Source organism: Xenopus laevis, chromosome 2L (genome assembly GCF_017654675.1).
Source record: "Xenopus laevis strain J_2021 chromosome 2L, Xenopus_laevis_v10.1, whole genome shotgun sequence".
NCBI classification, from domain to species: Eukaryota; Metazoa; Chordata; class Amphibia; order Anura; family Pipidae; genus Xenopus; species Xenopus laevis.
In genome coordinates, this window is record NC_054373.1 from 179,934,466 (window position 1) to 179,960,347 (window position 25,882).

At 39.2% G+C, this 25,882-nt stretch overlaps 1 pseudogene; it reads left to right on the forward strand.

Moving 5' to 3' along the window:
• Nucleotides 1-1,492: 1,492 nt before the first annotated feature.
• On the forward strand, nucleotides 1,493-25,649 carry LOC121400069 (annotated as a pseudogene).
• The last annotated feature ends 233 nt before the right edge of the window (nucleotides 25,650-25,882 follow it).

Below are 25,882 nucleotides of genomic sequence, written 5' to 3' on the forward strand. Positions count from 1 at the left end.
GTGTGACCTCACTGGTGGCGCGCTGACATTGCGTGTGATGTCGCCTCTCAGGTACTGCTAACTACCTAGTTCAGTCAGATCATGCACTCGCTCAGGGGACAGACCGCAGGTAATATCGCCGAACCCGCTGTCACAGCCTATTGTAGCACACACCTGAATATTGACTTTGTTGCCCTAAGAACGACAGGGCATTGGCACCTTAATTTAGTCATCTTACGGAGTGCAGCTACAGGTATGTGTTACCAATAGTTGTTCTGCCACTGCTTACAGTCAATTCCAAAGGGTTCAGTTGTCTATCCGTCTGCAGTCGCCTGGCTTCTGTTTGTTTATATTTCTCCCTCTGAGTCTGACCAATCAGGGGCTGGCAGCAAGTGTAGTGAGGAGAGAGACAATTTGTCTGGGTGACAAGGGATAGATTATGGGTGGGGTGGCTGAGAAGAGTGGGGGTTGGGAGGGGTGAAAGGTAGGAATTATATTGTAATATGCAGTGGGGAAAAGGGGGCTGTACATTTAGGGAAAGAGCTACTCTACCAAACTTTATTGGATGCTGTGTGATGGAGAATGTCCTTTCTCAAGATGTGGGGAGAAGCTTGGCAATGCTTTGTGCTTATTTTTCATTATCTTTAGTTTAGACTGAGGTTGGATGCAGATTAGCCTCTGTGCTGGTGGGGATCTTGTCTGCTCTGTGATGTAGAGTTTTGATGACCCCCAGTTTGTGATCTAGTGGAAAGTGGGAGTCAAATAATCAGTACAAACATAAACTGTTTGTGCAAGATTTCTGTAAATATATATGTATATTTATTTATATGTATATGAATATATTTATATATAGTTAAAGAATTTATGTAAATTAGGAACAAATTGCTAACATTTGATTTTTTGTTTTTTTTAACTAACTGTATCATATCTGTCCACTAGATGGCGCTGTGTGACAGACTATAACTAATGGAATGTGCAACACATGTGCTTAGTGTGACAAAGGGTTAAGTGTGAAACATTCCTGTGCTCTTCTGTGTCAACTCAATGAATAAAGGCATTTTAATTATATGAGATATCAGTTAAGAGTGCTGTTCAGTATCCAGAAAGAATGAGATTTATTTATTACCAATATCACCAAAATACCATACAAATACGCTATTCGCAATAAAACAGTTTTTCAGGCAAATCTTATCTTCGATAAGAGAAAAAACACAGACACAAAATAATGTAAATTTTTATGTGTGTGTGTTCAATAGGCAAATTGCATGTTGTGTGCGTGTGCAAGTTCTGTGAATGTGTGTGACCTCCCTGATCCCCCAAAATTGTATGTGTGAATGTAAGTGTGTATTAGTATAATAAGTGTGTGTGTGTGGGGGGCACTAACCTGGGGTGCCAGGCTGCAGATCATCCAGGAAGGCAGGAGGCAGAAGGGTGTAAGGGTGTATGCCATCAGGCCCTGGAGCCTTGTTTACATTAATTTTTATTAAAGCTTTATGGATCATATCCTGAGTCAGCCACTGACTAGATTGAGCTGAGCCAGCTATGAAGTGAGCCTGGGAACTCAGACTCCTCTATTGTATACACTGAAGAAAATAACTGATTTAACACATTTGCCTTTTCTGTATCTGTTACAGACAGCAGCTGACTCAGAGGAGGAGGCGACCTTTGGAGGGGTTACTTCCTGCATTACTTTATTGGGGATGAAGGGATCAGATCACAAATTCCATCAGCAATGGCAGAGACAGACTTTTATAGAATGAGCCCAGTAGCACCAGAGAGGTAAGGCCAGAGAGCCACAAACCAGCTCAGCTCATTTCTTAAACAACATCACAACTGGTATACAGGCCAGAAAACCCCAAACTCTGTGATGCAATAGACACCCCTCCTGTTATTCACCCCCAACTCTGTGATGTCAAAGACACCCCTCCTTTTATACACCCCAAACTCTATGATGCAAAAGGCACCCCTCCTGTTATACACCCCGTAATCCTCTGAGGTCATATAGTACAATAGTAAAAGTCCAATAGTAAATGAGGGTAAATTATATATAATAAGAAGCAACTTGAAGTGAGTTCATGACATTAGTTATATCCCTTTTCATTTATATAATCTCAATGATATATCCCCAAAAAAGATGGGGATATAAAGTAATTCATGATATAAAAAGTGATGATGGATTGTTATTAAATATTAATTGGGATGATATGCTCCAGCAGGGAAAATAAGTATTGAACATGTCAATGGTTTTCTCAGTAAATCTATTTCTAATGGGGCTATTGACATGAAATTGACACCAGGGGGCAGATTTATCAAGGGTCGAAATTTCGAAGTTTAAAATACTTTGAAATTCGACCATCGAATTTAAATACTTCGAATTCGAATATCGAATTCAATGTTTTTCATAGAATTTGGCAATCGTTCGATCGAATTAAAATCGTTCGATTTGAATGATTCGAAGGATTTCAGTGATCGATCGAAGGATTTTACTTCGATGTGTAAAGATTTGGAAAAAGTTAGAAGAAGTACCATATGCTGAAAACAGCCCCACACCATGATGTTACCACGTCCAAACTTCACTGTTGCAATGGTGTTTTTGGGGTGCAGTGCCATTTCTCCTCCAAACATACTTTAATAACATCCAAAGAGTTCAATTTTGGTCTCATCTAAGCAGACTATTTCTCCCAGAATTTCATTGGCTTCTCCAAATGTTGTACAAAAAACTTGAAATGATCTTCAACATGCTTTTTCTTCTTTGAATCAGGAAAAGGGATACAATAGAAAAGTATAGAAACGAAGGTTAGTGCTACTGCCACATAAAAATAAATAAATGTGGTACCACTTAATGAAAAAGTATTAAATCAAAAATACAAATTGAAGTAAAGAATAAAGGAGAAAGCACTCACAGTTCACCTCAGTCCCAAGGTGCAAAGTCAAATTTACTGTGTCCAAACGGAATGTGAGGGTCTCCAAAAATACGAAAACAAATGTAAAAAAGTAGAAAATTTATTAGGACATGATACCTAACGCATTTCGTGCCTATTGGGGCACTTACTCATACTCTTACACTATGAGTAAGTGCCCCAATAGGCACGAAACGCGTTAGGTATCATGTCCTAATAAATTTTCTACTTTTTTACATTTGTTTTCGTATTTTTTGTTGACCCTCACATTCCGTTTGGATACAATAGAAAAGTCCTTAATACAGTTTATGAAAAAATTATGAAAAGGGACAGAGCCTTTTTTATTAACATTGAAACAAAAGAAAAAAGGGCGAAGGACTCGTTCCATTTGTAACCCGATTTAACAAAGCCAATAGAAAGATGTAACGGTACCTGGTGGTCTACTGCGTCCTGACGGTTTTGGCGCAAGCGTCATTTTGTTTGGCACCCGCTTCTGACGTCTTTGCGCTTGGTTTGAAATTTCGAATTTAAAGACGCCACGTCCATTTGTTCATTGCGCAACACAGGTCTATTGTAGATAGTTTCTGGGTACACTTCTAGTCTGTGTATCACTGCCTGAACCATCCTCTGCCTATTTCTGACCATTCTTCTGGATCCTGACTCTTCACTGACTGATTGGTTTTGACCCCACCTGTTTCTTTGACTACGCTTAGCCGTTAAACCAGTCACATGTTCCAGATCCCTTGTCTGCCAATCACGTTGGTTCCCTTACTTGAATGGAACCCTGGCTTGTGTTCTGGTTTTGGGACACCGAACGTGACAGGAGATTAAGAGTATATTAGTGAAACACTGGCGGATCTTGTGAGCCGATCCAGTTTTAGGCCAGATTTTACCTAAGAAACCAAAAGTAGCTTTCTCCAGAGCCCCTTCCATTAAAAGTAGAGTTACACCTAGCTTTAGAACTAGACATGCTGAGGTTGTAGTTGAAGCAAGAAAGGGCACCAAATCGTGTGGGAAGTATAAAGCCTGTAAATATGTGTGATAAGGATCAGTGATATTATTACACCAAGTAATGAAATAGTTTAAGTAAAAAGTTGTGTGAACTGCAACACAAGGAATGTCATTTAAGTGGCAAGTTGTAGTTGCAGCTAGCAGTATGTGGCGAAAATGAAAATGTAATATACACTTCCTCATACTGAAATAAGAAACTTTTTAAATACAACTAATTAAATATTCTGCATCGTTTCTGAAATAATCAATTTAAATAATCAATTTATCTTCACTATTCCTCTCTCAGCATCTGTTTCTCTTCATTCTGTCTTCATTCAGCAGTTGGGTGTCAGATATTCATTGACAGATCCAATATGTCTTATAGGGGGGCTCCTTTCCTAGCAGAGGAATTCGAGCTCACTCAAATAACTGATTCCAGTACAAACAAAATATAGCAAAATAACTGCCTTTTGCACAAATCCTGCATGTAGAGAGACATGATGTCTGGTGAGTTTAATAGAGTGAGCTCTAATACATCTTCTAGGCAAAAGGAGCCCCCCCTATAAGATATATTGGTTCATTCACCCAGAGAAAAAGACGTTGTGGCACTGGGAGTGCATCTCCTTTGTTTTGAATTTAAAATGGTCAAAAGGACTAAAAAGGTTAAGTAATTCAAACTTGTCTTTGTCGACTAGCTTTAACCATTATCTAAAGAATGAAATAGTTATAAATTACCATCTATAAGAGCCATATATGTCAATGTTTCTTATCTAACCACGACAAATGTATTACATGACTACTTGTTGCTTGTTAGCATCTTGTATCCTAAAACATCAGTTGCAATTAGTCTGCGTTTAATGCAGCCATGCACCAGTCACCTTTTTCTCACTGTATTGAATCTGGCCCAACAACAGAGATTTTTCCGTCCTTTCAAAACATTCTGTGCTAAAGCTTACTCAATTGAGCTCATTAAGGAATGGTTGATTCCTCTGAATTATATGTTCTCCTTGACACTTGTACTTTACATGAAACATAACACTAAGGGGCCCATTTATTAAACCTCAAATTTTTCATTGGAAAAGAATTTTGAGACATTATTATACCCCAAAGCTGCTGAAAATCTGAATTTTAAAAATCTCAAATCTGTCGAAGTCATGTAGATGTAAATGGCAGATGTCCCTCAAGTTTTTTCTTGACATCATGATCTGTGCTGGATAATCTGAAAAAGTTGGGGTTTTTGTCTGAAAATCGGAGAAAGTCAAGTTTTCACACCAAAAATTCAATAAAATCTAACTTTTGGAGAGTTGATCGTACAATAAGAATTGCTGCTCGATTTTGTCATGATTTTGCTCAGATTTTTTTTAATAAATTATTGATAAAATGAAATTAATTCAAGTTTTAGTAAATAACCACTTATGTATTTTAATTTGAATGTTTCTTGTATTGTACCAAAATTCTTTTTTCTGTACCGTGAGTATTTTTCCTAAGATTATTGTTAAGGAAGTATATCATACTCTTAGGAACTATTATGTGTTGGCTTAGAGGTTACGTGATTTGTCTCTAATAGTGGATTTCAAGCTTGAATTATTCAAAAATGTTGTAGCAACTCCATGATGTTCTGGCATACTTACTGTATATCAGTCATACCAGTTGACTTGATCTGTTAGAAAAGTGCTGGTTTATACGGAACCAATTGAAAATAGCTGATGTTTAGAAAAAGGATTTAATAAACACAGAAAAACACAAACCTAGAGTAGGGAGTAGACAAAAAGCAAGTCCAAATACAGGTAAATCAAGCAATCAAACAGAGTCCTTAAGACAGGCCAATAGTCAAGGGGGCAGTTGTCAGAGAAACAGGGATCCAGATAACAAGCCAAGGTCAAAACCAGGTAGTCAGAACCAGAGGTACATGGACAGGGAAGAAATCAATTGAATTCAATTTAGGTCGCACTCACTTGTCTGCAACTTTGTTCACGGGTGCATTTTTCCCACGTGTCCTTCCACACGTATACGATATTTGTTAGGAATTCAAACGGGCAGCACTCCGATTAAAAGAAAAGCCTTTATTTTTCACATGCAGGGCAACAGCAGAGCAACGTTTCGAGCCACCTGGCTCTTTATCAAGCTAATTAACATATGTACATTTCCTCCTCTTATCTTACTGCAGCATAGCACCATCTAGTGTTGCTTTAACATTGGTACATAAAGAAACAATATGTCACAAAAACGATACAAGGCTTCACTTATCTTGTTATAATGTTCCATTTTCTATGTGGCCAAATTGTATCGAGATAAAAACTGAAAAAAGGAAGGACATTAAAACAATGTTAAAACCACTAAGTTACCTAAAAACAGGAACCAAGTCATATTCCATGTTCAATCCATTTGGTGACAGACTATCCAGTTTCCGAATCCATCAGGCTTCTCTATATAATAATTTTTTCAGACGGTTACCACCCCTTCTCATCCTTTGAACTCTCTCCACTATCTGAAATTTTAACTGGTGAACAGCGTGTCCCATCTCTGCAAAATGCCGTGCCACTGGTTGTTCCATTCTTTTATTTTTGATGGCAGATTTATGTTCCCTAATCCTATCTCTGGCCATACGTTATGTCTGTCCGACATATACCAAGCCACATGGGCATTTAATTACATATACTACAAATGTAGTTGTACACGTAAATTGGCCAGAGATAGGAATAGGGACCCCGTTTCTCGGTTGGTAAATCACTTCACCTTTTTGGACATTGTTGCAACAATTACACATGCAGCACGGGAAGGTTCCCTTTTTAACTGGGCGTAGCACTGACTGTTTACATTTTATTTCTGAACCAACATCCGCTTTTACTAACAGGGATCCAATAGTACGTGCTTTTCTGAAGGACATCACTGGTGGATTCTGGAAACTGGATATCTCTCCTAGATTTGTTTGTAGAATACTCCAATGTTTTTTTTAAAATTTTTCCAATCTGATCACTTAATGTATTGTATGTAGACACAAAAGGAATCCTGGACATGTCATGTTTTACTGATTTAGTTAATAAACTCTTTCTATCCACTTGTTCCATTCTCTCTTTTTGACTTTGTACCACCTTTCTAGGATATTTTCTGCTGATAAATTTCTCGGTCATTTCCTCCATTCTTACTTGCGCAAGTCCTTCGTCTGACACTATCCTTTTTACCCGAGCCAATTGGGATTTGGGAAGTGAGTTTTTTGTCTGGAGTGGATGGAAGGAGGAAAAATGTAAAAGAGTATTTCTATCAGTCTCCTTAATAAATAGATCAGTTTGCAACTTATTATCAGCCACATATACTCTAGTATCCAGGAAAGCTATCTCCTTTGGATTAACATGGATTGTAAACTTGATATATGTACATACTGAATTAATCTCCCAAAAGAATTGGTCAAGAGACGAACGTGGCCCCCTCCATAGCATAAAGACATCATCAATGTAGCGTAGCCACTTTAAACAATGCTTTTTAAACCACCAATTTGTGTAAATAAATTTTTCTTCATATTTTCCCATGTATATATTTGCATAGGAGGGGGCCACGTTCGACCCCATGGCCGTACCCCTGATCTGTAAAAAGAATTCATCCATAAACATGAAGTAGTTCCATCGTAGGATGATCTCAAGACAATTAAGTACAAAGTTTTTTTGGGCCCCATCAAGGGTCTCCTCTTGTTCCAAATACATATGGACTGCCTCCACACCCCCATCATGCGGGATGGAGGTGTAGAGACTTTCCACATCCAATTTGACCAGCCAGATCTCATCACTAGGCAATTCAATTAATGCCAATTTCTTTAAAAAATCACTGGTATCCTGTATATATGAGGTCTGCGAGGTCACATATGATCTGATGACTGCATCCACAAATCTGGCTAAGGGGGTAAAAATAGAATCTATGCCGGCCATTATTCGTCTACCTGGTGGCCGGTTCAAATTCTTATGAATTTTAGGCAGGACATAAAACACAGGAGTCACAGGTTTATCCTGTATTAAATATCCTGCCAATTCTCCATCAATTACTTCACATTGCCTAGCATCAGAAACCAATGTTTGAATTTTCTTTTTAATTTCAAAAACCGGATCCCCAGCTAACTGCATATATGTAGTCTCATCTGCCAGCAATCTTCGGATTTCACCAACATAATATTCCTTTGTCATTACAACAACTGCACCCCCCTTGTCCGCAGCTTTGAATGTTAGATCTTTTCTATTGGTCAATCTTTTCAAAGCTTCACTTTCAGCTCGAGACAAATTGGGTGGAGTTGTTGCAATTTCCCCTTTTCTGTAAATCAATTCCAACTTTTTTATATCAGCTGTCACCATCTTAACATATGTTTCTACAGGGGCATTTTTAACATCAGGCATATAATTGCTTAATGGCTTCAAGCCCATTGTTTTGGCACAGAAAGTGTTAATGCCCATGTCCTCAGCAGACGTCTTAATATCTGCAAATTGTATTTTTAATCTCAAAGTCCTGAAAAACCGGAATAAGGCCAAATCAAGTTCAAAAAAGTCTGGACCAGACACTAGTGCATATGAAAAGCCTTTGCTTAATACCTTTAGTTCATCTGGGTCCAATTCCACTCCTGTAATATTCACCACCGTCGCGGCCGATGTTTCTTCACATACTTTTTCTCTTTTATTCTTTGCCCTCCTGCCTCCTCTCCACTTACGTCGCTTGTATTCAGGGATGTCTGGATAAAAAAGCCGTTGTCGGTACAGTTGACGTTTGCCTTCTTTGTCTCACCTGTTCCTCTACTGGCCGTTCTCCATTCTCATCCCTCATCCTACGATTGCGGCCATATTCACCTGTTTTTAGGTAACTTATTGGTTTTAACATTGTTTTAATGCCCTTCCTTTGTTCACAGTTTTTATCTCGATACAATTTGACCACATAGAAAATGGAACATTATAACAAGATAAGTGAAGCCTTGTATCGTTTTTGTGACATATTGTTTCTTTATGTACCAATGTTAAAGCAACACTAGATGGTGCTATGCTGCAGTAAGATAAAAGGAGGAAATGTACATATGTTAATTAGCTTGATAAAGAGCCAGGTGGCTCGAAACGTTGCTCTGCTGTTGCCCTGCATGTGAAAAATAAAGGCTTTTCTTTTAATCGGAGTGCTGCCCATTTGAATTCCTAACATGGACAGGGAAGAACAAGATTTACAGGAACTCAGGAACAAGATACGTGGATGGCTTGGATTAGCAGAATGGGCTAATGATCCAGCACTGGTTGATGGGAAAGACAGAATTAAATACCCCTTAACTGGACTATTGTAGATGTATCATGGGCATGGGTCAGGAAACACAGACGGGGAAAAGATATGGATGATATCCATCAGACTTGAACCACACTGCCTCATGTAACTCAAGCAGGAAGAGCAGTTTCCAACAAGAACCAGGTTCTGAGAGAGGGTCATTTATGAAGTGCAGTGAGCAAAGTCTATTTTCTTCCAAAATCACTATGTTTTTTTACTGCTAGTAGTAAAGAGCATTTTTTCTTCTTTCCTTCTGAGGGGAGGAGTTAATCAGGTACAGTAAATTCTCACCAGGCTTGGTGTTCTTTGGCTTGATACCTCAATAAGTTTGTGACTGCACAGCGAAGTGAATTAAAATGTTTAGCAGGCGTTAAAAACCTAAAGACATTTTTGAGGAATTGCACTTGTGAGACTGTAAGTACCAGTGTAAATATGAGTACAAGTGGGTTTGCTGGAATCACTCAGTGTCACATGTATGTGGTGTTGGAGCAGCAGTTCCATGCAGTATTTATATGTGAGAGATGTCGCTGGGTTTTCATCTTGGAATCTGAACTGCAGACTCTAAGGGGGAACTTGAAATTTGGAGGGGCAAATGTGGGGAGGAAAGGAGGCACACAGAGCAACCACTGGCAGGGGCCCATGTAGTTGGGGGTGGTGAAGGGGCAGTAGAGGCTAATGAGGGAAGCAGGTGGTTTAAAAGGGGAGTGGCCAACACTGATTTACATTATCGGCCCACCTCCGCATAGGCCAGTAAAATGTTGGCCCTCAGTACCACAGAACTTGGACAGCACTGGTTTAGCTCAATCTAGTCAGTGTTTGACTCAGAATATGGTTCATAAAGCTTTACTAAAAATTAACGTGAACAAGGCACCAGAGTCAGATGGCATACACCTCTGGGTTCTAAGAGTCAATTATAGGCCAATAAGTCTGACATCTGTGGTTGGCAAATTATTTGAAGGCTTGTTAAGGGATCACATTCAAAATGTTGTCCTAGTGAATGGCATTATGAGCAACAATCAGCATGGCTTTATGAAGGAAAGGTCATGTCAGACAAATTTGATTGCTTTTTATGATGAGGTAAATAAGATGCTGGACAATGGGGGGGGCAGTATATGTGATCTATTTGGATTTTGCCAAAGCGTTTGAAACTGTGCCCCACAAACGACTGCTTTCTAAACTAAGGTCTGTTGGGCTTAATGAAGTCGTTTGCACATGGATAGGAAACTGGCTACAGGATCAGGTACAGAGGGTGGTTGTTAATGGGATATTCTCTACTGAGTAAGGTTCTTAGTGGGGTCCCCCAGGGCTCAGTATTGGGTCTACTTTTATTCAACTTGTTCATTAATGACTTAGGGGAGGGTGTTGTAAGTAATGTATCAGTGTTTGTAGATGACACAAAACTATCAGCCCAATTCATTCCATCCAGGATGTGACACTTGCAACTGGATCTTGACAAACTGGCAATCTGTGCAGCTAAGTGGCAAATGAGATTCAATGTTGATAAATGTAAAGTCCTGCACCTGGGATGTAAAAATATCCACTTATACACTTAATGGGACTGTACTAGGCAAATCCATAATGGAGAATGAGCTTGGAGTCCTTGTAGATGATAAACTTGGCTGTAGCAAGCAATGCCAGTCAGCAGCATCAAGGGCAAATAAGGTCTTGAGCTGTATTAAAAGGGGCATAGAGTCACGGGAGGAGGGGGTCATTCTTCCACTGTATAGAGCACTGGTAAGGCCCCATCTAGAATATGCCGTACAGTTTTGGTCTCCATCACTCAGGACATTATTGTATTAGAGAGGGAACAGAGAAGGACAACTAAGCTGGTAAAGGTGGTAGAGGTGCTTAAGGGGTGATATGATAACTATGTATAAATATATAAGGGGATCATATAATAATCTCTCTAATGTTTTATTTACCAGTAGCTCCTTCCAGCTAACAAGAGGGCACCATTCCCGTTAGAAGAATTATAAAACAAATAAGATTAGACTTCATACAGCATATTAAGAGGATTAGAATTAGATGGCCATAGGATCTTAATGTTTTTAGTCTATTCAGTCTTATGCTTGGTGGAAAAACTGTTAATAACAAGCCATACTAAACCTTGCATCAGCAATACAATCTCATAGCATTATCCAAACAAGATTGTCCTGCCCTCGGGACAATGTCTATATGGAGATCAGGCAGAACTTATTTGTTATTCAATTTCAATCTAAAAAAAAATTGAAATCTGAAACTAACAAATAAGTCAACCTCCAAATGAATGTGGAAAACAAATTTCTGGCTTCATGAGAATATCCAAAGAATTGAGTGTAACAAATATAGATTTTAAATTTCTGAAAATACCTTGTTGTTTTTTTCTTCTTTATTTTCTTGATTATATTAGTTTTTTCTTGTTTTTTGCTCATATATTGAGATTACATATCAATGTCAAAGAAAAACCACTGGATGGCTTTATAAATCATTTGTCTGACTTAGAAAGTAAGGAATACAAAGAAACTTGCGCTAGCGTTAATTCGTCAAGCAAAGCCAAGTTATACCAGCGATGCCTAATTTGCATACGGCACCAAATTAAAGGAGAAGGAAACCTAGTCGGCCCTCCCTCTCTCCCGTGTGTTGCCCACCCTCCCTCCTCCCCCCTTGCCTACCTGTCTCACTGGGCAAATGCCCCTAACTTGTTACTTACCCTTCTGAGCAGGTCCAGTACAAAATTTGACAATGACATTTAGAGCAAAGAAAAACATTTTGCCAAAGCTACATTCATGGGCTAATTTATAAAAAGTATGTAGAACCTTCATTTCTCCAAATCGTACTTTTTAGCACAAACAAACATTTTTCACAGGTTACTTAATCAGTGATTTTGTTTTTGTAATTTATCAAATGTAAAAAACATAAAATCTACCAACCGAGAGATTATGTAGAAGTCAATGGGAGCTCCCTTTCTTTTCTTGCAAAGATCAGCCTTTCGTTCCTAGTCTTAGAGATGTTCTAAGATCAAAATGCTTATTGTCGTTCGTATTTTTTTCGTTCGTTCACAAAAAATTTGCGGTTTACAAATTATTTCAATACCTTTTTTATTCATACTGGTTTTGCTCATATCTTTTATTAACTTTCATGGCATTTGTGATTTCAGAGAAATACCCCCATATGCAATAAAAGATACTATGGGGCAAATTCACTAAAGGGCGAAGTGGATAACGCTAGCGAAAATTCGCTAGCAAAGTGGACCTACTCTAGTGTTACTTCGCACCCTCACGCCAGGTGAAGTTGCGCTATGGCGAAGGGAGGTAACAACGCTAATTCACTAACTTGCGCATTTTACTGAACATTACTTCTTGCGCCAGACTTGCCTTCGCCACCTCAGACCAGGCGAAGTGCAATAGAGTAGATAGGGCTTACTTCAAAAAAAATTGTCAAATTTTGAGCTTGCTGGGGGTACCCATTTACTGATAGGTGTCCATAACATGGAGGGACTGCCTGCACATAATACTAGGGATGGCTATTTTACACATCCCTACAAGTGGTTTTAGAGTTTTTGAATTATTACTACAGATACACCATGACTATTAGAGGTTTTTAACTTTTTTCACTTGTAATTGTCCGGTTTTATAGATATTCACATTTTTTTCAGATCATTCAGCATTTTGTTTTTTCACTTGGTAGTTTTTATATTTAGAGTCCCATTTATTAAAGGTAACATTTTAATGGTATAGAGGTTTTTGAAACCAGTTTAATCTCTATTTCTCTAAAACCACGAATGCCATGAAAGTTATTAAAAGACCAGAATATAAAAAGTATGAATGGAAAAAAAACACTGAACGATACGGAAAAAATATGAATATCTCTTAAACCTCTAAAAATTAGAATTTTTTCAGAAAGTTTCTGTTGGAATACAGGTTTGTATGTATTAGCAACAACCATATCAATGTAACATCTGTTATACTGTATTGCCAGTAGATGGCAGTGTTGTGAGGGATAGTCATGTGACATACAAGTTCCCTGTTTTTGCTGTGTTCTGTTATAATAAAGTTGTTGTTGATAGCTGTGTAAGAAAGCCACACCACAGAGACTGTCTGTCTGCCTTATCTTTTGCTTAGCTTCCAGAGAGGTTTTTCTATCAGGTTATGGGCCCAGGATACGCTACAGAAGCCCAGGATACCTTACAGCAAGCTACAGCAACTGAGTGCAGGAGACAGCAACAGATACAGAAAGACATACAGCAGAAATGGCTGCCAGCATCCACTCAGCAAAGATCTCCATCGCAAATCTGACAAATCAGAATTACCAGTCCTGGAAATTCAAGATAAAAATGCTGCTTATAAGAGAAGGTACGTGGAAATGTATAAATGAACCCCAACCTGCACAGCCCACAGAGGATTGGCTAGACAGAGATCAGAAAGCTCAGAGCACAATCTCCCTGTGCATAGATGATGATCAAATCATACATATATGTAACTGTCAGACTGCTAAAGACATGTGGGAAGAACTGCAAAAAGTGCATGAGAGAGCTAATCTCAGCAATAAACTGTATTTAATCAGAAAGCTCTATCAGACTAAGCTGCAGAAAGAGCAGAGCATGCAGGACTATATAAGACAGACCTTAGAGATGGTGGAGAGACTGAGAGGAATTGGAGAAGTTATAAAAGACTTTCATATTGCAGCTCTATTATTGAGTGGCCTTCCTGAAAGTTATGAGACCCTTGTCACAGCACTAGATGCACGTCCTGATGATGAACTGACACTGGAATATGTTAAAGGCAAGCTTGTGGATGAATACAAGCGCAAAACAGAGAGCATAAAGAATGCAAGTGTGTCCAGCTCAGAGACTGCTTTAAAGATGAAAAATAAAACTAAAAACAACAATGTGCAGCTAGAAAAGCGGGAATGCTTTGTGTGCAGAAAGCCAGGACACCTAAAGGCAGATTGCAGAATCTGGAAAGCTAGAATGCAAAAGCAAAGTGGATTGCAACAAGCTAAGAATGCCACTAAAACACAGGAGTATGCATTTCATTCTAGAAAAAATGTTACCTCTGTGCAAGCATGGTGTGTGGACTCTGGTGCTACAAGTCATATGACTAATGACAGACATTTCTTCACTCAGCTTGATGAAAGCAAATCAGAAAATATAACTACAGCTAATGGACAATTAATGAAATCAGAGGGAATAGGAGACGGCGTTCTGTACTGTCCTATCTCTCCAGATATCACCAGAAAGATCCATATGAGGAATGTTCTGTATGTGCCAGATCTTGAAAGCAACCTTTTGTCAGTGAAGAAACTCACTAACCAAGGCAACATAGTCACATTTCATGGTGATAGTTGTGTCATCACACAAGGGGACTGCTTACTCGCAAAGGCTAAAATTACAGATGAACTATATCAGCTGAATTGCAGTGAAATGTTTAATATTGCCAAAAAAGATAAACATTTCAACTGCATTCACACTTGGCACAGACGCCTCGGGCACAGAAGTCCTGATATAATAAAGAAAATAGTTGAGAACAACTATGCAAGTGGTATTCAGATCAATCCATGTGATCAGACAATGACCTGTACCAGCTGCATTAAAGGGAAAATTACAAGGAAACCTTTTCCAAAGCAGAGCAGCAGCAAAGCTCATAAACCTCTGGACTTAATTCATTCAGATCTTTGTGGTCCAATGAAAACTATAACTCCAGGAAAGAAAAGGTACTTTCTTACTTTCATTGATGATTACTCTAGATATACCACAGTGTTCCTACTTCACAGTAAAGATGAAGTTCCAGAGAAAATAGAGGAGTATCTTGCTCAAGTAAGTAATAAATTTGGCAGAATGCCCAGAGTACTAAGAACAGACAATGGCTCAGAATATACAAGTGGTAAAACACAAGCCAGTCTCAGAAAACATGGAATAATGTTGCAGACAACTGTTCCATATAACCCAGAGCAAAATGGAGTTGCAGAGCGGATGAACCGCACATTGTGTGAAAGTGGGAGGAGCATGCTATATGCTGATGCTGATATGCCAACAACATACTGGGGAGAAGCTATTATGACTGCATGTTATCTTCAGAATCGTTTGCCAGGAAAAGCAACAACAAAAACTCCATATGAACTGTGGAACAAAAAGAAACCAGATTTAAGACATATCAAAATTTTTGGAAGTAAAGCCTATGTACACATTCCAAAAGAAAAACGTACAAAATGGGATGCATGTGCAAAAGAAGGAATTCTTATGGGTTACAGTGAATCTCAGAAAGGATACAGAATTCTGCATCAACAAGGTTACAGTCAGCAGAAGCGTCATTATTGATGAAAGTTCTGTGCGTTTAAAGTTTGAACAACCAACAGAATCTGCCCAAACTGAGAAAGAATCTACATCAATCACTGAAGAAAACAAAGAAAGTGACACAGAAATAGAGATAACAGAAAATTCAAAAACTGTAAATGAACCAGAGGAACCTTCAGTCAGAAAATCAACCAGAACCAATAAAGGTGTTCCAGCTGAACGTTTATCCTACATGGCTCGCAGAGCTGTCCAAACCGAACCTGGTTCATGGAAAGAAATGCAACAACTGCCTCAGCATGAGAAGCAAAAGTGGAATGAAGCCGCTGATGAAGAGATGACATCACTTCATGATCTCCATACATGGACACTTTCAGAGCTACCTCAAGGTAAACATGCCATAGGATGTAAATGGGTTTTTAAAGCCAAATGCAACTCTGAAGGAAAGATCTGTCGTTACAAGGCAAGGTTGGTTGCTAAAGGTTACTCACAAAAGTTCGGTGAGGACTATGATGCTACTTTTGCTCCTGTTGCTAAACAAAGTACTTTTAGAACACTTTTGACGGTGGCTGCCATGCATAAGATGATTGTGAAACATCACGATATTAAGACAGCTTTTCTTAATGGTGATATAGAAGAAGAAATTTACATGTCTCAGCCAGAAGGATATGTTAAAAAGGGACAAGAGCATCTTGTATGCAAATTGCAAAAATCTCTTTACGGCCTTAAACAATCAGCACGAGCATGGAACTTAAAGATAAACCAAGTTCTATTGAATGAGGGATTTACAAGAAGCAAAGCTGACCCATGTCTCTACTCTAAACAAATAGATGCTGAATGGATGTATTTGCTAGTTTATGTAGATGACTTGATTATTGTTCACAAAAGCAACAATAACATTGCAAAGTTAACAGGAGTACTCAATGAGCACTTTGAAACCAAAGATCTTGGAGAAGTGACATATTATCTCGGAATTGACATCCAGCGTGAAAAAGATGGAAGTTTCCTATTAAACCAGAGTGCAAAAATTGAATCAATTCTCCAGCAATTCAACATGACAGAAGCCAAAGGAGCAAGTACACCTATGGATACAGCCTACCCAAGGTTAGAAGGAGAAGATGATCTTCTCACATCCAATGAAGAGTACAGACAAGCAGTGGGGGCACTTCTCTACATTGCAACCACTACTCGTCCAGACATTGCAGTCGCCATGTCTCTTCTTTGCAGACGAGTTGATAAACCACGTCAAAGAGACTGGAATGCAATCAAAAGAGTTATGAGATACTTGAAACAGACAAAGGACTTATGTTTGAAACTTTCAGCAAGTGATGACTTGAACCTCACAGGATATGTGGACTCTGATTGGGCCGGTGATCACAGTACACGCAAATCCACCAGTGGTTACTTATTCAAATTGGGAAACAGTCCTATATCCTGGTCAAGCAAGAGACAGATGTCAGTGGCATTGTCTTCTACAGAAGCTGAATACATATCAGCAGCTTTTGCTTGTCAAGAAGTTGTATGGTTACAGCAATTAATCAAGGATCTTGGAAAGCCGACATCAGAACCTACTGTGTTATTTGAGGACAATCAGGCATGCATTAAGCTTGCAACAAGTGAGAAGATGAATGCAAGAACCAAGCACATCGACGTCAGACATCATTACATTCATGACTTAGTTGATCAGAAAGTGATTGTATTGATATATTGTGAGTCTGAAAAAATGATTGCTGATGCCATGACAAAGCCACTCGCTAGAAATAGATTTGTGGATCTTAGATCAGATATGGGACTGACATAGATAGTAGTTGTTGAGTGGGGGTGTTGGAATACAGGTTTGTATGTATTAGCAACAACCATATCAATGTAACATCTGTTATACTGTATTGCCAGTAGATGGCAGTGTTGTGAGGGATAGTCATGTGACATACAAGTTCCCTGTTTTTGCTGTGTTCTGTTATAATAAAGTTGTTGTTGATAGCTGTGTAAGAAAGCCACACCACAGAGACTGTCTGTCTGCCTTATCTTTTGCTTAGCTTCCAGAGAGGTTTTTCTATCAGTTTCAAGTGCAAAAAAATTTCAAATGTTGGAATACAACAGGCAGAGATTGTTTCAATGCATCTAAATGTTACTTACTGCAGGGAGGGTCTATTTTAGTTTAGCAATGTGATGCTATGTTTGACCTGTAATACTATGTGCTTTCTTCTTCCTGTGTGTGTGGTCTCTCTATGAAAGTTGCATTTCAGATAAGCACTCTGCTAACACCAAAAACCGCTAATAGTTATGATATATCTATAGTGATAAGTCAAATTGCCTGACACATACAATGCTGGTTTGACACCTCTCCATTGATGGTTCTATAACACCTTTTGAATTGATAATGTTGGGTGACTAGCAAAATGTCTTTTCTAGGGAAAAAAATACAGCAAGTCCAGTTGATTTGACTTATTACTATAGATAACACTGAATGATGATCAGAGAGTAGGAAGAAAAAGAGTGTGAACTGTAGGGAGGAGGAGCATTTGGTCAATAAAAGTCAGGATAGTGGCCATCTCTGTGGCTGTTGCCTGAGGTCAATTTAGACATAGAAGACAAGAGAACCATGATTCTGGCAAAGAACTTCTTTTTGTTACTTTCTTTTTACTTTCACTCTGGTAAAATGTAAATGAGACTCTCCAGTTACCAGTTTGAAGGTGTCTCATTGAACAACTTTACACTTTTGTTCAATTCTTACTTGTTTTGGTTTGAAAACTCAATAAAAACATTGAAAGTTAAGGAGAGCCATGATGGATTAGGATCACCAATCAGGCAAATCAGAAAAATCTAGAAAGGGGCATCAGAAGAAAGAAAGGATGAAGACCAGATTTTAAAAATCAGAAAGACTGATATGAGGATAAGGGTGGTCAAATGATGAGAGGAGACATCCAACTCCTCCACCTACTATGTATGTATGGTTTATTAAAAGGGATGTAAAGACAGAATTACAATTTGCAAAATATACTGATCAAAAACGATGTACCAAAAGCTCTTGCATTTCCCTCATCAGGCAAAAATTGTGGTCCTTGGGTGTCAGCACTGAACTTAATCAGCTGGTAATCCCTGTCCCCTGTTGTTGCCAACTGCCAACAAAAACAGTGCAAGTTTGCCTCTTACTATCTGCACCAATAAACAAGTGTTCTGCACAGACTGACATAGCAACCAGACATGCCTGCACTAATATTAATGGTGACCTATAACAGTCCCAGTTGGCCATCTAACCAGCCAGCAAACGTTAGTGGGAACACACACAGAGCAGGGGACATGCCTGAGAAACAACATTCAAGCAATTCAGTCTTGCAAACAATTACATTTCAGATTTTTATTGTGAGTATTTTATAAGGGAATGAGTGGATATGCCAAATTGCACATGAGAATGAAGAGGGAAGGTCTATTTCTATTGGCTGTATTGAAGTCAGAATAGAAATGGAAATGGATAAATGAGTCCTTCTAGCAGATGTTGCCATCCATCAAATTTCACCTTTATAACAAAAATATTCACATTTGGAGACATCACAATTTCTGTCAGAAGAGGTATGTTTAGTTCCCATAGAAAATGGGCAACTCATAAAGGGATTTCTTATATTATGATCTTTGGATTGAAATATGTCCAAGACAGTTTGAGAGGAATCTACTACAAGCTTAAAAGGTAAGTAGGGATCTGGATACTTGATAATGGGAGCAGAAATGTAGAACTCCTTTAGTTGTAGACAAAAGCTGAAAGGCTTCAGTAGTCCAGTGGGACACCAGGTGGAACTAGTTAAATCTGTTATTGGTGCTATGATCTTAAAGCTATGGAACTATGATCTTCACATGAACTTTCTGTAGAAGTTAGTGAATGCTAAACATTTCTGGACAGAGTTACTATTTGTAGGAATCAATCATTTTATCATTGCAGATAACTTTTTGTGGGGTTGATGAGAATGCCTAATGGGTAAAATCAATCCTAGAAACTCAACAGAAGACTTTTCAAATTGACATTTCTACAGTTTAGCAAATAATTGGTTGAATGGCAATGGTAATCCATTGAAGGACTTCATTTGATTAAGGATGTTTATCTTTGGATGCCAAAATGATAAAGGTGGAGGATAAACGTCTCTTTAAATATATTTATGTTATGTGAGCAGGATCAGACAAGACAATAAACAAAATAATGCAAAATAAAACCCTTGCCACTATTAGACTGTAACTAAGACACCAGATATTTCTTCTCTAATACCGGTCCTCCTGGGATTCACTGCTGAAAGCGAACTCCACAGAGATACTGCACTTTTTTAGAGTAATTTGTTTAGGAAACCAACAGCACTCTATTTTGGGGTTGATAAAAAAAAAAACACCCGAGGAGAAAGAAAACCAACATAACATACCAAACTTTTTTCTCAAACACCAGCTTATTAAAGAAAAACATGTGATAAAATGTTCTTGCATGTGTTTATTTCTCAGAAAAAAAGTCACATGCCAGCAAGAATCACATTGTTCCATTCATTTTAATAAGGCTAAAATGTTTTCATGAACTGGGAAAATAAATAAATAAATAAGGACTATTCCCATGAACTTCTAGCTAGCCTTTTTGTCTCTGTGTTTTTCTTGAATTGTGGGGGAAACATACTCGATTTTTTATAACTCAGCCCCTTGGTTTCAGAGGAAGGCCAATTGGTTGATGAGAACAGGGAAAAAGCAGAGATTCTGAACTGTTATTTTTCATCTGTCTGCACATTGGAGAACTAATGATAGCTTACTTTTTAATAGAGAAATAATTAAACTGTAGGAGGCCCAGGTGCTTAGCCCTGAGCCTACAGCTAGGGGAGCAGAACAAAACTGGATTGATGTAGAGTGGGCACTCAAAAAAGCAGTATTCCCAACAGATGTATACATTTCAAAAAGTTTATTGGGTAAACATGGAGGTTGCCTTGTGCATTTCGTGTTTCACAAACATCTAATCATAGGAGCCTACCTCCCTTTCTCATTCCTGAGATCCCGTCTTGTTCCAAATCCCCTTGTCTTGTACCTTAATCTCCACTGCTATTCCTGCTTGTGACTGTGGCTGATTTGATGGACTTTGCCTTGCCTTCTGCCTGCCCAGATCATGAGCGGTTTACTGGAGTTTGCTTTTGTCTACTGCTGCTCACAATGCACTTTTTCTATATGTCACCACTTCTTGAAACCATCTATTGTGTTTTCCAGTATATGGATTTCAGCTTATCTATATACAACCAGTTGATCATGAAAAGGTAACTTTTACAAATCCAGTTCCCATTGATAAAGTTCACATTTTATGATCCAAGTCTTTTAAGTAAATTCTGGCACTAAAATGATGTTTGCACCCAGTTCTTCAGGCACTAGTTTCTAAATTAATTATGAGAGCCCAGGAGCTGTGTAGGTGGCGATAACTCCAGGGCTCCCCAGTGTTAATGAATAGAGGTGCCTTTTGATGCAAGTACCTTTAAAGATTGACATTTCTTTGTAATGACCACATTAAAACCACACTACTGCAACTGCACTTGTGAACCCTATATTGACTTAGACCATTTGTTACATAACATCAAGTTAGAACTTAAAACAGGTAGAATATAGAATCAAAGGGAAGCATTTACTGTAGGCCAGATGTCATTTGTAACTGTAAGAATGTTACTAATTGTAAACAAATCTGTAAAACAAATATATAGAAAATAAAATCACACAAGCAATTTCAGTGATCTATTAATATTTATAATTTTATACATGTAGCACAATGTACATTATAACTGTATGTAACTAGAAGAATGGGGGTGGTAGGGTGTCAGATAGCCATACTGTCCAACTGGCAGCCCACAGAAACCCCCTTTGTTTGGCCCCCACATAAATATCTGTCTGCTGTCACTGTTTACCATGTGTAAACTTCAACAGGTATAACTACAGAGATTAACTGGCCCCTGCATTGTTTAAATCTCAAATTCAGACTATAAACCCTTGTATTGTTCACACCTGTAACAACAGTATTATTCACACCATAAAGCCCTGTACTGTTCACACCTCAGTCCCAGACTGAAATAGCCCACATTGTTCACCTAGTCCTAGTCACACCTCAAACTGGTGGAGGGACACCAGCATTGTGTCACCGTATGTAGCACAGTATGAATTGTTCATCTTTGAGTCCTGTTAGGTTTCCCCCTGTCTCCTGCTTTATTCTGCCTTCCCTATGCTCCCTGTGTGTGCCATACTCTGCCTTCCCTATGCTCCCTGTGTGTGCCATACTCTGCCTTCCCTATGCTCCCTGTGTGTGCCATACTCTGCCTTCCCTATGCTCCCTGTGTGTCATACTCTGCCTGCCCTATGCTCCCTGTGAGTGCCATACTCTGCCTGCCCTATGCTCCCTGTGTGTGTCATACTCTGCCTGTCCTATGCTCCCTGTGTGTGCCATACTCTGCCTGCTCTATGCTCCCTGTGTGTGCCATACTCTGCCTGCCCTATGCTCCCTGTGTGTGCCATACTCTGCCTGCTCTATGCTCCCTGTATGTGCCATACTCTGCCTGCCCTGTGCTCCCTGTGTGTGCCATACTCTGCCTGCTCTATGCTCCCTGTGTGTGCCATACTCTGCCTGACCTATGCTCCCTGTGTGTGCCATACTCTGCCTGCCCTATGCTACCTGTGTGTGCCATACCCTGCCTTCTCTATGCTTCCTGGGCATGCCATACTCTACCTGCCCTATCCTCCATGTGTGTGCCATAATCCCCCTGTCCCATGCTTCCTGTGTGTGCCTTACTGTGCCTGCCCTATGCTTCCTGTGTGTGCCATGCTCTGCCTACAATATGCTCCCTGTGTGTGTCATACTCTGCCTGCCCTATGCCCCCTGGGTGTGCCATACTCTGCCCGTGTACCATACTCTGCATGTGTGTGCCATACTCTGCCTGTCCTATGCTCCCTGTGTATGTCATACTCTGCCCACCCTATGCTCCCTGTGTGTGCCATACTTTGCCTGTCCTATGCTCCCTATGTATGTCATACTCTGTCTTTCCTATGCTCCCTGTGTGTGCCATAATCTGCCTGTGTGTGCCATACTCTAAAGCTTAACTTAATAACAGTGTCCACAAAATGGCTGCTGCTTGTTTCAAGTGATTGTGAAATCCAAGACTAAAGGAAACAATATTTATATAATTTATATAATGTTAGTAAAGTTTATTTTGCTTGAGTAACATCATAAAATAGGATTTGGAATTTTTTCTTTGGGTGACAGGTCCCCTTTATATATTGACCCTTCAGGATTCCTTCTATACAGCTACGGGGATGCACAAACTATTGCTTGTGGTACAGATATGTTTTGATCTTACCCTCACTGTATACCTCCAAAGTCACGTCTAAAAAGTGCAGCTTGGTCCTATTTCATGTGCAAGTAAATTTCCTTTAATTCTGATTTAAAATTTCTACAAATTCTGGGAGTAGCGCTGGGGGACCCTGCTAAATTAACAGAAAATCATCCATATACGTATATGCCACTGTAAAATAAGCCATTTGTATTTCTCCATCACGGTGTCACTGAACTGCCATTTTTCCCATGTAGGCAAGAGCAGACCTCCTCTACATTTAAACTTTGTGAAAGTTTTGCTTTACTGACTATAACAAAATTATTATTAAATTATTATCCTCCAGGATATGAAAGAGCTGCCCGGGAGGTATAACTCCTGGTCTGACTGCTCTTATGGTGTTTGGTTTCAGATTCCTCTGTTCGAAGTGAAAGTTTTATCTGAGGAAACCAAACTAGATCCAGAGAAGTTCAGTTTTCTTGCTGTTATGACTGTGTGCCCTGCGCAGAAGGACAAATCTCCAACACAACATGTCACCAATCTTATCAGAAAGGGGGCTATTAACCCAACTTTCATCCAATAAAATGGTTGTCTGATTTGGGACGACTTACATCTAAAGCAGTTCATCTAAAATATTTTCAAACTAAATTGCACTTTATAGAGAGACTGGCTAGAGAGACTCTTAGTTCCTCATCATCAGGTGCATTTTATTGGGGGTCACATGGCTCTCCTCTTTCACTATCTTCTGCTAATAAACCTATATGATTGTGTGAGGCACATTGTTGCCTGGAAAGGTTCTAGGCAGGAATAGTACTTTGGAGGCAGCAGTAAGAAACTGGTGCAAGACAGAGTTTCAGTGGGTTAGTTGGAGCCAGTCAGTGTTTATCTTGACGCATGTTTGTGATCTTTGAGCAGCTGTTCCAGGGGTCATTCACTTGTAAGAGATGCAGGTGGGTTTTCCTCTTGGAATCTGAACTGCAGAATCTGAGGTGGTGGTTTGCACTGAGGGGGGCTGCTAACATGGGAAAGGATAGACTGCAATTGGTTAGGCACTGGCATGGGCCAGAGAAGTGAGAATGGAAATGGGAAAGTCAAGGGAAATGAGGGAAATAGATTTTGGTTCCACATTCAGAAAGGGTTCAGTGAGAGCTGGGAAGATATGGGGATCTCTCTCCAAATCAGTTCTACTGGCAGATACATTAGTTAAAAAAAAAAGGGGGTTGCATAACTTTTAAGCAATGGATATTTAAAATAGCTTGTAGTAAAGTTTATCCAGAGAGTATTTCCATCTTGGAGTGAGGAACTTTCCATCTCTGATGCAAATTGGAGAGGCTTCAGAAGGGTTTTTTTTTGCCTTCCTCTGGATCAACTGGCAGTTAGGAAATTTTATATAGACAAAAAAGGTTGCACTGGATGGACATGTGTCTTTTTTCCAACCTAAATGACTATATACTATATATATAAATATATGATAGTACTTTTTCTAGGGATCTCTGCTTGACTGGGCCTGCTCATAGGACTTCAGTTGCCTGGAATCTACTTATAGTCCTTACTATCCAGCTGTACAGATATACACTATGCCGCTCCTACTGACTGTCCATAGTTCATCTCATGTATCCAAATTGCTAGTGCTTTAAAGTTTATTGACACATTGCTGAAGCACCAACTGTTTTACATCTAACCTAAAAAAATATATGAACTTTGGAGGAATAATATAGATTATTTAAATGGAGGCAATTTGTGGGTTTTTTTCAACTTATTTAAAAAAAATAGGAAAAGAATATGTAATTGTCATTATCTTGTTAATTTCATTATTTATTTATTTTCTAAATAAGTACTTTACTCACAGTGCTCTCAGCATAACATTTTATGATACTCTTTGATATTCCACAGATATGGAAACATGTATTCAGTGCCCAGAAGATCAGCGGTACAATGACAATGGAATTGTTTGCATTCAGAAAATAACCGAATCCTTTTCATATGAGGATCCCTTGGGACAGTCTCTGGCTGCAGTCTCAGTTTTCTTCTCTTTTACGGTCATTTTAGTTTTGCTGATTTTCATAAAAGATCACAAAACTCCAGTGGTCAAAGCCAATAACCAAACCCTGAGCTACACGCTCCTCCTCTCCCTCACACTGTCCTTTCTCTGCTGCTTCTTGTTCATTGGGCGACCTCAGAAAGTCACCTGCCTGCTCAAACAAGTTACATTTGGGATCAATTTTACACTTTCTTGCCTGGAAGCAAGATAAAGAAATGGGTGGGAACCAGAGTGTCCATCTGGCTGGACCTTCTCTGCTTACAGGTCCAGGTTGGGATATGTCTGGTCTGGCTGATCTCCTCCCCACCATTCCCAGACTATGACACTCACTCTTACACTGGGAAGATGATATTACAATGTAATGAAGGGTCTGTCACTGCATTCTACACTGTGATTGGTTACATAGGATTCCTGTCTGCATTAAGTTTCACTGTTGCTTTCCTGTTTAGGAAGTTACCAGGCAGTTTCAATGAGGCCCAGCTGATCACTTTCAGCATGCTGGTGTTCTGCAGTGTTTGGGTGTCCATCCCAACATACCTGAGCATCAAGGGCAAATACATGGTGACTGTGGAGATCTTTGCTGTCCTGACTTCTAGTGCAAGACTGCTGGGCTGTATCCTTATTCCCAAGTGCCACATTATCCTCTTCCACCCTGAGAATATAATCTGGAGCTACATAACTGGAAAACACTTACAGTGATTTGTTGCTGACCTTGCCCTTAATATTATTATCAATAAATAATTATGTCGACTTTTGATGGACTGGCCTACATAGCTTATTGGGAGATATATTGGACTGTAGCAGGAGGGTTCATGGGTTTGATACACTGCTAAAGAACTTTCATTTGAAGCAACGTAGGGGGTTCATCACAGTCAGGACAGTGAGGTTGTGGAATGCACTGCCGGGTGATGTTGTGATGCTGATTCAGTTAATGACTATAAGAGGGACTTGGATGATTTCTTGGACAGACATAATATCAAAGGCTATTGTGATACTAAGCTCTATAGTTAGTATAGATGTGGGTATATAGAATTTATGTGAAAGTAGGGAGGGGTGTGTGTATGGATGCTGGGTTTTCATTTGGAGGGGTTGGACTTGATGGACTTTGTTC